General features: G+C 35.9%; 1 protein-coding gene across 2 annotated transcripts in view; it reads right to left on the bottom strand.

The window, feature by feature from the left end:
* Positions 1-15,531, bottom strand: part of NKAIN2 (sodium/potassium transporting ATPase interacting 2) — a 1,003,803-nt gene that overhangs the window by 535,205 nt on the left and 453,067 nt on the right. The gene's annotated exons all lie outside the window — the stretch shown is intronic.

The raw sequence follows: 15,531 nt of genomic DNA, 5'->3' as shown, positions 1-15,531 counted from the left end.
GTTTCTCATCAGATCAAATAAACTCATTTTTATTCTTCCTGCCTGCCCTCAGGTGGAATGATAATAAACGGTTGCGAGTAAAACATTGTGAAAAGACCTGATATTCCACACAAAGATTCAACAGTGTCTTTGGTTGTTTTTCAATCTAGGCTTTAAAGAAAAAGGATATTTTAAAACCCCTACATTACTAACATTACTATGCTTTGATGATATTTCTTGTCAGAAGGACATACTGACTCTCAAAACAGCCAGTGTGCTTTTAAATTAAATACCTGTAGCTCAGTTTGAAGATTTCTTGAATGATCAATATTCCCACTGTACTTCTTTAGCTGAACAACACATATTCCCATCAGGCATTGAAAAAGAAAATAAATTCATGACAACTGTTTGCATAACACTTCTGTTTCCTAAGGCAACCAAGGGCTGTAACAGTAATCCAGCCTTGTCAAATCTTCATTTTCACTTATCTTGGCAATGATTAAAAAAAGAGAGAATCTAGGTCTGTTCTACCTTGCATATTCTAAATCCACAATATCCACCAGAGTTGCAAAAGTGGAACGTAAATAATATTGCACATAACTGCAGGTTCATAAACCTTGAACTGCCTTCTAATGAAACATCACCCAGTCAACACTTCACATAAAGGAGACCCATTTGTAATGTTAGGCAGTATAATGTATCCCTTGTTTTTGAATCTATTAATGGTACCAAAAAAATAAGTGGCGGTTCTCAGAGCAACTGCTAATCATTTGTATAAAAGCTCTCTCCAACTTAGAACTCTCTAAACTCATCCTATGAATAAACGGTAAGTAGGAATGTAAACAGCAGCAAGAGGAATCTAAACTCTATAAATTTTGAGCATCATAACTGTGGGGACACAGCAGGGAAAAAGTATAGAGGATGAAACGCATTAGTCAAACAGTGGGAAATCTCTCGATAAATGCACCAATTATGGAAGAAAATAGCAGCACCATCGTTAATTATAAAAAATATATAGATGATAATATAGTTGCTAATTCTGCATGGCTAAAATTAATTTATGTCAACATTTATTAGTCTTTTTTTTAATGACAGAACTAATAGTTTCATCAAACATTACTTACAAGGTTATGCAGACTGAATAAGTTAATGTGCAATTCCTCAATTATAATATTCCTGCTTTTACCCTGTTTCTGATTGACCCTATTAGCCATCATAAGTAGCTTTATCATAGGTCCTGTTATTTAGACCTATTTAGAGCTGGGACTAAAGAAGGGAAGATTTTCTGAAAAATTCAGAGAATATAAAGGGAATAACAATTTATAGAAGTAGTTAGTCTTTTCTAAGAATTCCTTCAAAAAGGAATTATATTAACTGTGGAATCACTGAAAGGGTTATGGGGTTGTAGGGAAGAGTATAGATACTAGTTAAAACATTTCTTACATGATGGGCATCCTTGCTAATTCCCAGTCATGTATTATCTCAATGTGTCTGAGGGTAAATATTGTCTTGCTTTTCAGATTAAGAACTCTCAGATGTATGGTGGCTAAGTGATTCTCCTGATATCTTAGAATGGTAAATACTAAACAAACAAACAAACAAAAAAAGTAGGCTCTGTGCATGGCCAGTGGGCCATGTTGCCAATGTTGTAGATTTGTGACACACCCAGTCCAGAAACAAAAGCTTTCACAGTTTATGTTGTAGACCTATGTTGGTCACAGGATATGTCCTGCTTTTTACCTTACTTATTTTGGAATAATACAGAGAATTTCTTTGATCATAGTTGTCAGTTCATATCATCATTAGTCAAGGCAAATTTGTTTTTTTGTTTTTGTTTTTGTTTTTGTTTTTGCCTCCTTCAACCCATGTTTTTAGAGTTATTTTGCTTCCTCCCATTATATTTGCTTTATGTGCTTTCTATTACCTGGCATACAAATATAGGTATACGGCCTTGAAAAACATAAACAAATCTTCCTCAACTTATAATGGCATTACTTCCTGATAAACCCATTACAGGTCAAAGATATCATAAGTCAAAATGCATTTAATACACTTCACCTAACAAACATCCTGAGTTTATATTTTTAAAAAATTTTTAAATGTTTTTATTTCTTTTTGAGACAGAGAGAGACAGAGAATGAGCAGGGGAGGGGTGGAGAGAGAGGGAGACACAGAATCTGAAGCAGGCTCCAGGCTCTGAGCTGTCAGCACAGAGCCTGACGTGGGGCTCGAACTCATGGACTGTGAGATCATGATCTGAGCCAAAGTCAGACGCTTAACCAACTGAGCCACCCAGGCACCCCTTATCTTATCCTATCTTGAATGTGCTCAGAACACTTACATTAGCAAACCATGGGACAACATCATCCAACGCAAGGCCTATTTTATAATAAGGTGTTGAATATGTCATATGATTTATTGATATTGTCCTGAAAGTGAAAAACATAATGGTTGTATGGGTACAGAATGGTTATAAGTGTACTGGTTGTTTACTCTTGTGATCTGTGGCTACCTGGGAGCTGTGGCTCCCTGCCTCTGTCTAGCATCACTAGAGACAATCGTACTCCATATCACTATTCCGGGAAAAGATCCAAATTCACTATTTGAAGTACAGTTTCTACTGCAGATGTATTGCTTTCACACCATTGTAAAGTCAAAGAATCGTAAGCCAAACAATCCTAAATTCGGAACTGTCTCTACCGCTGTTGTTTCTGTCGTTTTCATATAAAAAGTGTTATGGAATAAGTCCCTCTCATGCTTGTTAGTTTTGCTGTATGTAAATTTTGTTCTTTGTGTTTTGTTTCTACATAGTAGCCTGTTATTAATGCATAACTTGTTGCTTTCCATAAAGAATTCTGTGCCTTTACATTACTATTATTATGATGTTTCTATTTGTTAACATAAACACAAGCTAATCTTTATCAATTATTATTTCTGCATCTATTGAGATAATCACTTTATTCTTTTCTTTGATATCATGAATGTGATTGTGTATATTGATGGGTTTTGCCACGTTAAATTTTCCTTTTCTTCCTGGGAAAATCCCTACTTGAAATTTAATATATTTTTTTTTACCAGAGTTTCAGTTTGGATTAAAGAAAATTTTATTTGTAAGTTTTATATAGATAAGCTGACCCATAACTTATTTTTTCTCTCTTTCTCTAACTCTGTTATAGAGGTTGTAACAGCCCTAAAATATAAGGTACAACACTCACTTAAACACTTAACAAATTTTGAAGAAACCATCAGTCCTATTCTCTTTCCCCAGAAGCAACCGCGTCAATTTGAGGAAACTCTATTAAGTACACAGCTTTTCAGGAAAATATTGTATGTAGATGCCAGCACATAGGCATTTGTCTGTCATATATATGTCTTGAATTTTTCCCACATAATTTTATTTACACAAATGGGATTGCAATGGTATGGTTTTTCCCCTTGCACTTTGTGATGTTTGTGGATGTCTCTCCATATTAGTACACCCTACACATACATTATATCCTTATTATTAAGTGCTCCACTTAAAAAAAATTTATTTATTTTTGGGACAGTGCAAGCGGAGAAGGGGTAGACAGAGGAGGACAGAGGATCTGAAGAGGGCTCTGCACTGGCAGGGTGACAGCAGCAAGCCTGTGTGGGCCTCGAACCACCCAAACTGTGAGATCATGACCTGAGCCAAAGTTGGACACTCAACCGACAGAGCCACCCAGGTGCCCCTTAAGTGTTCCATTTTAACAGATAATCATTTGGTTTCCAAGTCTTGGCTATAACACACCTGAGTGCATTAAACAACCTTGTATATGTGTGTTGGTACATCTATAGGCTAGATCCTTAGATGTGAAAATGCTGGGTCAAATTCTGATCGCAAAATCCCAAATATTATAAAAATGTTATTCATCCTCTTTGATATAAACGTATATACTGTTAAAATATGAAAACTTCTCTACTCTTTTGCATTATAATAAACATGAATCTTAGTAGTCACTGTTTATCTAGTTGAACACGCTTAAACTGAAAAAGTTTTCAAAAACTTTCTTATAAGTATATTAACTAGAATTCATCTTACTAACAATGACAACAAATATTCATAAAAAGCACCTGTGAGATCTCTTTAGGATAAATGTATTGACTTTTCAAACTGGATGAGACTCACTCTACACTCCTCAATTTATATCTGAGAAGACTGGACCCAATTAAGTAAATAATTTGTTAAATTAATTTGACCCCTTAATGGGAGTATTCAGTCTACAGCAAGTTTGCTTCAAATGTTTGCATGGCAAATTGAGAATCATTCATATTTCCTAGGTAGCTATTGCCATTTAGCTGTATTAACAAGGCAATTACATGTACATGAACACTTTAAGATATTCTTCTAAAAGCCATAATGGGATGTTTATAGCTAGCTGTTTTCTACTGGTGGGACTCAAAATTGGGTTCCTTGAGACACTGCATTTTGTGAATAACTAACTAAGATTTCTTAATAAATTTTCCTCCCCAATATTTCTGTAACTTTATGCCCTTAAAATGTAATCTGTAAGTTATTACAATCAATATGAAATAAAACTAATACACAGAATTTGAGAAGAAAAATATAGTTTTTTATTCTATTATAGTAGAACACAGTTTCCTCGATTTAAAAAGAAATTTGAGTGTGTTATTAAACGCTAGTAACCAAATTGTTTCTAGTGTCTAAATTATATATTGAAATTGAAATTATCTATGGACATGCCTGTTCTCCCTGCACCCTCACCATTTCACTGTCTTTACTCTCCTTTAGGAATCCTGCTTTTAGACTGTCTCCACTCTCAGGTATCTGAGGGGAGATAAGACAGACCCAGACTAGATGCTAGGCAAGTGGAGCACTCCCATGCAAAGTCCCTACCCGTTATCCATGTGAACTTCAGGGAAATGACAAAGCTCATCATGAAATTGTAGAATTTCATGAATCAATAAAGAAAGGATTTGCCTTTTCACTGGTTTCAGGAGAAGATAACTAACAAAATTAGCTTTATTAGAGCATAGAAAGTAGGAAATACGAGGGGAAATCATGATGAAAACTGAAATGGGCACAACAGTCCCCACAATGGGTCCAAAGTTCTTATTTTATCTGTGGGGACTATGAAAGTTTATATAAACTTCCAGACAGACAGAACCTCGTATGGCCATCTGTTTGTCAGAATTTTGTCAATAGAAATAGCTGTGACTTTCTCCTACATTCCAGTCAAGTATGGTCAATTGTGTCTTCCCAGTTGTAACTACTCTTTTGTTTCTTGCCCAATAGAGAACTTAAAACAACACTGAAGGAGGTAAGAAAACAGTTCTGGTACTGTCTCCTTGACCCATATAGGACTCTACTTCTATATCACTACTCTGAGATCTTGCCTCGGATTCATGATTCTCTTGCCTGACTCCCCAGTGCATTTTCTATTTCTTGCTTGTCTGCCCATTTTGGTAAAGCTGCCAGTTCTTATGTCTGTATGTATTTAGTTGTTTGTCGCCACACTACATCTCATCCATATTCTGGTTACTTACCCTCCCCTGCAGTCTCCTATGGTGAATTGTAATCTCAAGCACAATCTGGACTGCCTGCTCCAGAATAAAAAAGCATGCCCCATGTTGGTTTCTCTTCTTTTTAAGCCAAACCCCAGGAAATATGTAAAGACTTTAGAGGTTTTCTGGGTCTTTACAACACTGTTGAGATGCTGAGGTCTTTTCGACATTGTCTAAAATACCACAGTATTACAAAGCAAAATTCTGTATGGATATGATTGATGATGTTCCCTGCTTAAGATTCTCTGTGTTGTTCATAGTGGACAAGTGAGAACATATATGCCAGCTTTTAGACATTATCGGCAGGAGATATTGTAGAGACAAATATCTTTTATCTCACCAAGAGTCCCGATTCAAATATGAAATTAAGAGAATAAACTTGAAGTAGGGTCTACAATAATTATACATGTAAGATATGGACACAGCCATGCACAGAGTTTTACTTGAAAAATTTTAACAACTCGAGTAACTGCAGTTTTCAAGTGTGTCTGTGTGTGTGTGGGGGGGGGTGTTTGTTTACTAAATAAAATTGTGAAGTGTTTGATAAGATGTTGGGTCACAAATAACAACTTACCCTATTTTAGTTAAACCAAGGATTTTCTGTCTCCTCCCACATAATTGTTTTTCTTTAAATACAAAACAAAGGAATAAGCCTTAAAGACAAATAATGAAAACATCACCAAAAGGAGATCTGTCCCCAGTGGCTTCAATTATAATAGAAGTTAACATGGGGAAGGGTGCCTGCGTGGCTCAGTCAGTTAAGCATCTGACTCTTGATCTCAGCTCAGGCCATGATCTCACAGTCTGTGGGTTTGAGCCCCACATCGGGTTCTGCGCTAATGGCATGGAGCCTGCTTGGAATTCTTTCTCCCTCTCTCTGCCCTACCCTACTCGTGAGCTCTCTCAAAATAAATAAATAAATAAACTTTAAAAAAGAAAGAAGTTAACACGGGGTGCCTGGGTGGCTCAGTCGGTTGGGTGTCTGACTTTGGCTCAGGTCATGATCTCACAGTTCATGGGTTTGGGCCCCATGTCAGGCTCTGTGCTCTGTGCCCAGAGTCTGGAGCCTGCTTTAGATTCTGTGTGTTCCTCACTCTGTGCCCCTCCCCTGCTAATGCTCTATCTCTCTCTGTCTCTCAAAAATAAATAAACGTTAAAAAAAAATTTTAACAGAAGTTAACATATCATAGTGGTTCAGGACCCAAGTTTTGAATCAGAAAAATCTTGTTTAAATTCTAACTCACTATATGACCACAGGAGGTCAACTGACCTCTATGAATCTCAGTGTCTTCATTTATAAAATGGGAATATTGTAGTACAGACCTTTTTTTTGTCATACAGAACTTTTAAGATTGGCATGAAGATCAAAATAATAATACATATAATTATTACAATGCTTAAGTTACATCCTAACATGTTTGCTAATTAATTCATATTTGAACAACACATAAGAAGTTTAGACACTGGTATTTTAGTAAAAATATTCTAGATTGATAGACTTGCCAGGATATTTTAGTTAGAGACGATTAACTGTTTCATATTTTACCAGTCACAACTGCAAATAATAATATCCTGGGGGGGGGCTCTTCCTTAATGAATGTTTTCCTGCCTCATTCAACATTCCGTGTATCTCATCGATTTTAGTACTATGTAAAAGAATAGGCTTCAAATATCACAATTTCTTTCATGTTTTTCTTTCTCTCTCCCCACCTTATTTAAAAAACTCTGTTTCTGGGGCGCCTGGGTGGCGCAGTCGGTTAAGCGTCCGACTTCAGCCAGGTCACGATCTCGCGGTCCGTGAGTTCGAGCCCCGCGTCGGGCTCTGGGCTGATGGCTCAGAGCCTGGAGCCTGTTTCCGATTCTGTGTCTCCCTCTCTCTCTGCCCCTCCCCCGTTCATGCTCTGTCTCTCTCTGTCCCAAAAATAAAATAAAAAACGTTGAAAAAAAAAAACCTCTGTTTCCATATAGTTAGTCACAGTAAAGATTTTCAGGAAAGTAATGGGAAAGACTTGGCATGAACTCAAAGAAACTCAATAAAAACAAGTATTCTTGCTTATTACGGAAGTGCTTTTTCTTATAAGGTGCATTACTGAAACAGTCCATGGTATTTCTTACGATTTTTATTGAAATACAGTCGTCATATATTTTTGAGGTTAAATTTATAGAGTTATTTAACTGACCCACCTCAGAATAAAATAGTATATTTTAAAATTTTTCTCATCCTTTTGTGTAATAATGCCATTTATATATAACTCTGCATATGACAGCTAATATTCTAGTTGTTGTGATATCAGAACCATTTATTATTTCTCACAGCTGTTCATTCTGCATAGTCATTTATAACCATTTCATGAGTTAACACTCATTCTATCAAAAGACAAATTGATGACTAGCATAACATACTAGATTTTTAAAAATATATCATTCTAAAGACGAAGCACAGTAATTTGACACTAGAGCACAAAAATATTGCTTGACTGTTGTTGAACTGAACTTACCAAGTCATATAACTGCCTGATCTTTATGTTGATATGCCATATTGTGTGTGTGTGAAATCACTATTATTGGATGTTTAGTGGTAGGGATTTAACATTATTTAACTTAATATCTCCTTATCATAACACAAATCTTTGCCCTCTGAATAGTGAGTATGGATTCTGATATAATAATTTTTAAAACTTGAGTATTTATTATATCTAAGGCATTATGATAAGGACTTTGGTATGCTATTTTAGTTAATGCTTACTTTTAAATCATGCATTCTAACAATGATTATCTATCATTACCTTTATTGTACAGATGAGGAAATTGATACCATGACCATGATTATAGGGCTAATCATTGTAACTTCAATGTCCATATTCTCAACCACAAACTATTTACAACATACTAGAATATACTAGAAACTTATAATAGAATCTGATGCTGTTGCTTTCAAAATTTTAGGGAATCATTTCTACTTTATTACCAAATACTTCCCTAATTTGATAAGTAAACATAAGAGGTTCTTTGGACAAGGTAAAAGATAAAAAGATACAGCAATAAATGTCTTTTAAAATGTTTTAAATAACTTTTACATATAGCTCTATGGCTTGCAAACTCACACAATTATGATAACCCCATAAAATAATCATTATTACTACTATTACTCTATTTCTACAAATTGTGCAATTCACTCTAAAGACAAGTATACAGTTAGGACAGAACCTTTTTGAAAATAAAATAAGCTGAAAGTTTATACTACTGATGCAGTGAGTAGGCTAGTAATCCCACAAAGTTACAATAAAACGACATTTATATAGACTTGTGTCACGAAATGATTTCATACCTAGATAGACAAATTCTCATGTATTAAGTTTACAGTCTCCCTGTATTTATATGAAATTACCTAAAAAGATCACAGCTCAGGTCCTCTTGATAGATGGGTCTTTGTTTTGATTTTTTTCACAGAGTCTATAATTTTACTCAATGGAAATCTAACTTCTCAGAAGAACTGAATCAACCAAATGATGGCTGTTCTAGGTAGTTTTCATGGCTCACACAAAGCCCATGACAGGTATGAATGAGAATGTTAATGCATCCATTTGACCTTGAAATTTCCAGTTACCTCCATAACAAAGTCTTAACTGATTCAAGCTCAAGCTAATAAACCAATGGGATAAATATTCATAACATAGGGAGAAACTGCTTAAAGTGCAGAAGACCATGGCCATGAACTTTTGAATCATGTATGCTACAAGCACTGATGACATATTATAAGTTTCGGACCATGCAAAGCACTGTCCAAGGCACCACTGAGGTGTGGGGTAGGGAATCAGTGATGAGATGAATCAATTTTCACACTGGCTGGCAGAATTAGTCTTATACTATAAGACACCTAATATCTGAAATGGTTCTTAGGGCAGAAATTCTCAAAACTTCAAGAAGACCCAGGTGTAGCTGTTCAAATGACACCCCTGCTATGGATCTGTCTATCTGCTTCTGACCCATTTCCGGATCTCCTACTGCTCATGTAGCAGGTATACAGAAAAAAACCCCACCATGTGGCTAATATTAACAATATGCAGAAATACAGATGAGAGAAGGGTTGACTATATTTTAATAAGAGACTTTAGGAATTGGGGAGAATAAGTTGCTAAGTTCATCATCAGCATCATCTGTTCAGCACAGATTTTTTTTTAATTCATCGAGAGCTCAGTAAAAGCCAAAATAACAAAAATAGCTTGAAATGTTCTTATTTTCATGTATCATATGGTATTTCTTTCTCATAGCAAATGACTTTCTCTAGAGAAAATTCTATTGCTATTTTTTAACAGCACAATCATATTAAACATATTAAAGTTGCCATCTGGAGAGTTTCAAATTTGTCAACTAGGTAAAAATGCATATATATATATATTTTTTTTTCTGTAAAGCTGATAAAGAGTCCAAAACACGTCTCATATATCATTATCAGAGAAGCAATGTGTAGGCAGTTTTCAGTTTGGGTCTTAATAAATACTTATTATCTTTGTATAGATTTATATTTTGTGAATTCAAAATAATGTACAATGCCACTCCAATACTCCTGCCCTCCCCCATTTGAGACAGTGAATTAATAATGTTGCTACTATCATTGGCATCCCCTGTTAAGTAGATGCTGTATATTTAACAGGACTGGAGGTGGAAGCACACATACCATCTCAGGGAACAGAGGTGGACATCATAATGTCCTGCACTCTGGTGTCTCCCTGTCTCCTTTCCCTCCTACCTGCTCTTCTCTTCAAATGAACGCACCAGCAGAGGTTTCAGGGCACTATTTCGTTGACTACAGCAAGGCAGCCATATGGAAGCTGTCAATCAAACCTCTCAAACTCTAGGTTACGTCTCTTTCATAAAATTCAATTTCATAAGGATGGGAGATGGAATGACAGCCTCACTTACTCTGACTGCTAAAGGCCAATCAAGAGTTGAAATGAAAGCAGAAATGTTATCAAGATCACTACCGTGTACTGGCAGTCACTGTAGCAGTGAGTTATATCAGAAATTGCAACTAGGAATACAAGAGAATACCATTTCAGATGGCTACAGGAGCATTTTAGAATTTGTCACGACGTGTGCTATTTTTGGCATGGTAAATACCATGTCTTCTGTGCCCTTTAAAGTAACCATATTATTGGATTCAACACAGATATGGAGATGCTATTCTGAAAAGAGGCAGTCATAATATTTGTTTTTCTGTTGACAGAATGTCTGTGGCTGTCCATGGGTGAATGTAATAAGAGATGATATTCTCTATCAGCTTTAGGAGTTCTACCATAGACTCCATTAATGTAGCATAGATAACTGGTACAGGCTCAAAATGATAAATTCTGTCAAGCTATGAAATGTATTTCATACCTGAAACTTTAAAATTCAAAGCATTACAAGCACTCCTAAATCATACACACGGTATCCCCGTCCGCATGTGCATGCTTTATATACTATTATTAGTATTCATAGCACTATTCCAAGCATTTACAGATATGAGCTTACTTAATAAGGTAGACAATACTATTATCTCCATTTTATTTTATTTTAAGTTTATTTATTTATTTTTGAGAGAGAGTGCAAGTAGGGGAGGGGCAGAGAACAAGAGGGAGAGAAAGAATCCTGAACAGGCTCTACAGTGTCAGTGCAAGAACCATGAGATCATGACCTGAGACGAAGTCAGGTGCTTAACAGACTGAGCCAGCCAGGCACCCCCTATTATCTCCATTTTAAAGATGAGAAAATCCAGGCAGAATGATTAATTTCCCAAGGTCATATAGCTGTTAATTGGTGAAGATGACTTGTGTAGTATCCAAACTTTGAACTACAATCATGTTATCTTTCAAATGATATTATAAATATATATGCCTATATAATAATGCATAAATTGAATATATGTGTATGCATGTTAGTTGTTATAGATTCAAGAATGTTTTTTTTTCTTTTTAGTTTCATGAAGTCATCATTCCGTTCCTTTTCAGTGGGTTCATTATTAAGTTAATGAACCCACACAAAACATTGCCTAAATTTTTATTTTAAATAATAGAGCTTTTTCCACCTTTTGTAGCCCTGAGCATGGTCCCACATCATTGCAGTGCTTTTAGGCTCCTATGTCCCAGTGATACGCGGTTTCATTGGCAATGGAGAATAAATTAGACAATATCTCTGAAATGATGCTTCTCTCTGGAGAGGTATTTAAAGATGCTAACTATATTTAAGGGGTCCAATTTACTAATGAGCTGTCCAAAGCACCAAACTACGATGTTCCACCACTCAAGTTATAAGCTTATATAGAGCTGGCTGTAAACACTAACTCAAACCTGGTTATATGAGTTGTATTCATAGCATGCATCACTATACGATTTAATTATTACATATTCGATTAACTTACGAGTCCAAAAATATAGCTTTAAAAAAAATCTAAGTGTAACATATTATAAATGCCACATAAAAGCATAAAAGTGAGTTTCTAAAGGATAGTTGGAAACAATTATATAAATACAAATGGAATCTTTTTCCAAATTATTTTACAAGTCTTTAAGTTCTTATTCCACTGTAAAGAAACCAATGAACAAAAATTCAGAATTAATAAATTATGGATTTTTTTATGCAAAAAACACATGTCAAACTCCAGTCAGTGATTCCACACAAAAGAAGAGTCCTTAGTCCTACATCAACAGAAGAGTCTTTTGTCATTTGAGTTAAAATGTGTCGGGTATGCATGTAGCACTTTTTATACTTGACCCCTTTAGGAAGGTTTTGGATTAACTGACCCAGTGTCTAAAAAGAGTTGCACTTCATAATTTTGGTAGCCAACTAATTTCTTGTAATTTTGTATATAAAACAAGTAACATAAACCACTGCGTTACACCATAATCTATAGCACTGAAATGATTCCATAGATCTTAATTCATATTGTTTGGGAAAGATAAATATTGACTCTTATCTCACACCTTGGAGGAAACAGAAGCCAGAAGAGTTTCCACAGTCACCATGTTTACTTCCTTTATGAAAATGTTTTCAACTTTTGTTTAAGTTACTGATTTTTTTTTCTTGGTTCCATAAAAAATTAACCAGGAGTTTCCATTCATTTGCTGTGTGCTTGACAATCACAGCAGGAGTAACTATCAGGTTCTAGAGCTATATTCTTCTTCAAAGTTCTGACAGTAATTCTGACCTTGTCCAAACATATCATAAAAACTAGTTTATTGGCAAAGCTTCCTGAGATTTAACATTTCCTTTTCCTAGAGCAAGAAGTTTCAGAGAATACTGAAATGGCCATGCTATCTATGTAATTCCCTTATGACTAGGTTGAAATTTCTTAATTCTTCAAGTATGCTAAAAAGAGAAGAGAAAGAAAGGTTTGAAGATGATTAAGTTGCCCTTTCTCTTGTATTTTAAAGATATGGTAATTAAAACCAAGAAATGTGTGTGCATGTGTGTGTTTAGTGTGTGTAATATATACATAGTGATGTATATATATAGAATATTTCATATAAATATAGTGAGAAGCCAGCTACATCTCAGCCATTTACATAGAGTTTTACCTAACAGAGAGATCATAAAAAATGTTACAGAAAATTTATAAGGACTTACTTGTCATTAAAAATCTTTAAACTTTTTTTTTAAAATAATGTTTATTTATTTTTGAGAGAGACAGAAACAGCATGCCAATGGGTTAGGGGAAGAGAGAAAGGGAGGCACAGAATCCAAAGCTGGCTCCAGGCTCAGAGCCATCAGCACAGAGCCCCACGCGGGGCTCGAACTCACAAGCTGTAAGATCATGACCTGAGCCGAAGTTGGATGTTCAACTGAATGTGCCACCCAGGCGCCCCTAAACTTTCTTTATATAAGATATCATTCTGAGCTATGGGCCATAGGTTATGACTTTGATTTTTTTTTTTTTTTGTCAACATTTATTTATTTTTGGGACAGAGAGAGACAGAGCATGAACGGGGGAGGGGCAGAGAGAGAGGGAGACACAGAATCGGAAACAGGCTCCAGGCTCTGAGCCATCAGCCCAGAGCCCGACGCGGGGCTCGAACTCACGGACCGCGAGATCGTGACCTGGCTGAAGTCGGACGCTTAACCGACTGCGCCACCCAGGCGCCCCATGATTTTTAAAAATATTAAATTAAATTATGTAGAATATGTTTTGCTTCACATATTAAGTTCACAAAATAAAAATTACAACCGAATCTCAAAATAATGGTTTTTCCTGCTTTGCCTTTTTGATCTCAGTGTTTGTCATTGCTGTTGATTATTACGTTTGTTTTCTTTAATTCCCTCCAATTGGCTTTATTTGCTTCACTGACAATCACATTTCATATTTCACTTTGAAGGAAGCAATGTCAGTCTCAGACCCCAGTCACTGGACCCCAGCTGAGCTCTGCCAAGTCCACCACTGGTCACATAGCTTTTACAGGCATGACGTCACCATGGTGTTGCATTTTCCTGCCACTTTCCCATTCCCTGTTGTTCTAAGGGAGTTTATCACCTTGCTGGTCTGGCGAAGTCTAAACACTCATATGTAATTATAGTCCTGCAAATGCATACAGAATCAAGCCACATCATGGTGGGAATTAGAAATGAGCCTAGTCAGTAAAACAGAATCTACTAATTACTTGCACTGATGGTTTTTCTGGAAGAAAATAATCATGACTCTTTTGATAAAAGGCAAATAAAATTGCCTGAACACCCTTCTACTATCTTATTTCAAAATAAGTTGACAATTTTAGACTTTTTCAATGTACCCATTCTGAAAGTTCTAAGTCTGAATTGTACTTTAAAATTGGATGCATTTTACAATAATGACATTTGGTAGAAAGGCCTGCATTAAACTCATTTTAACTAACTTGCCATACAACAGTACTAGAAATAAACTATAAGAAAATAATATATTTCTGTTCTAATATGTAAAACTATAATAATTTTAAAACTACAAAATATTCCAAGGGTTGTTTCTATTTTTGGAAATATTCACAGATCAGAATTTTTTCTTGATAATTCACAAACCTGAACCAAAAACACAGACATGATTTAAAGTTTGTAGGATATATTTCTATTAATTTTATCATATTTGAGTGAGGTTATTTAAAAAGAACAAAATTGGGGCGCCTGGGTGGCGCAGTCGGCTAAGCGTCCGACTTCAGCCAGGTCACGATCTCGCGGTCGGGGAGTTCGAGCCCCGCGTCGGGCTCTGGGCTGATGGCTCAGAGCCTGGAGCCTGTTTCCGATTCTGTGTCTCCCTCTCTCTCTGCCCCTCCCCCGTTCATGCTCTGTCTCTCTCTGTCCCAAAAAAAAATAAATAAACATTGAAAAAAAATTAAAAAAAGAACAAAATACCATATGATTTCACTTACATACGGAATCTAAAAAAACAAACAAATGAACAAAAAGCAGAAACAGACAAATAAACACAGGGAACAAACTGATGGTTCCCAGAGGGGTGGAGGGTGGGTGCTGGGCAAAATGGGTGAAGAAGAGTTGGAGGTATAAGCTTCCAAAAAAAGAAGAGAAGAAGAAGAAGAGGTAGGAGAAGAAGGAGGAGAAGGAAGAGGACAGGGAGAACAGCTAAATATTAGCTGGCATACAAAATTCTAAGTACTATTGATATTAAATATTAACCAACACTATAGAAGATATACATATTTAAGATAGCAACTGAAAATTGAAAACTATAATTTAAGCTGGACCTATTCAAGAATTTACCAAATGGTAACTCTATGAGGTGAAATGGCAGCTTGTGAGTGAACTGATTGATCATTTAATTAGCTTGACTGTGGTAATCATTATACAAAGTATACTTATATCAAAATACCACGTTGTTATCTTAAATATATACAATTTCTCATTTGTCATTCACACCTAAAGAAAGCCAGGGAGGGGCGCCTGGGTGGCGCAGTCGGCTAAGCGTCTGACTTCAGCCAGGTCATGATCTCCCGGTCGGGAGTTCGAGCCCCGCGTCAGGCTCTGGGCTGATGGCTCAGAGCCTGG

The sequence above is a fragment of the Prionailurus viverrinus genome, chromosome B2 (assembly GCF_022837055.1).
Source record: "Prionailurus viverrinus isolate Anna chromosome B2, UM_Priviv_1.0, whole genome shotgun sequence".
Taxonomy (NCBI): domain Eukaryota; kingdom Metazoa; phylum Chordata; class Mammalia; order Carnivora; family Felidae; genus Prionailurus; species Prionailurus viverrinus.
The sequence above is the reverse complement of the archived record's forward strand: the minus strand, read 5'-3'. Positions and strand labels throughout refer to the sequence as shown.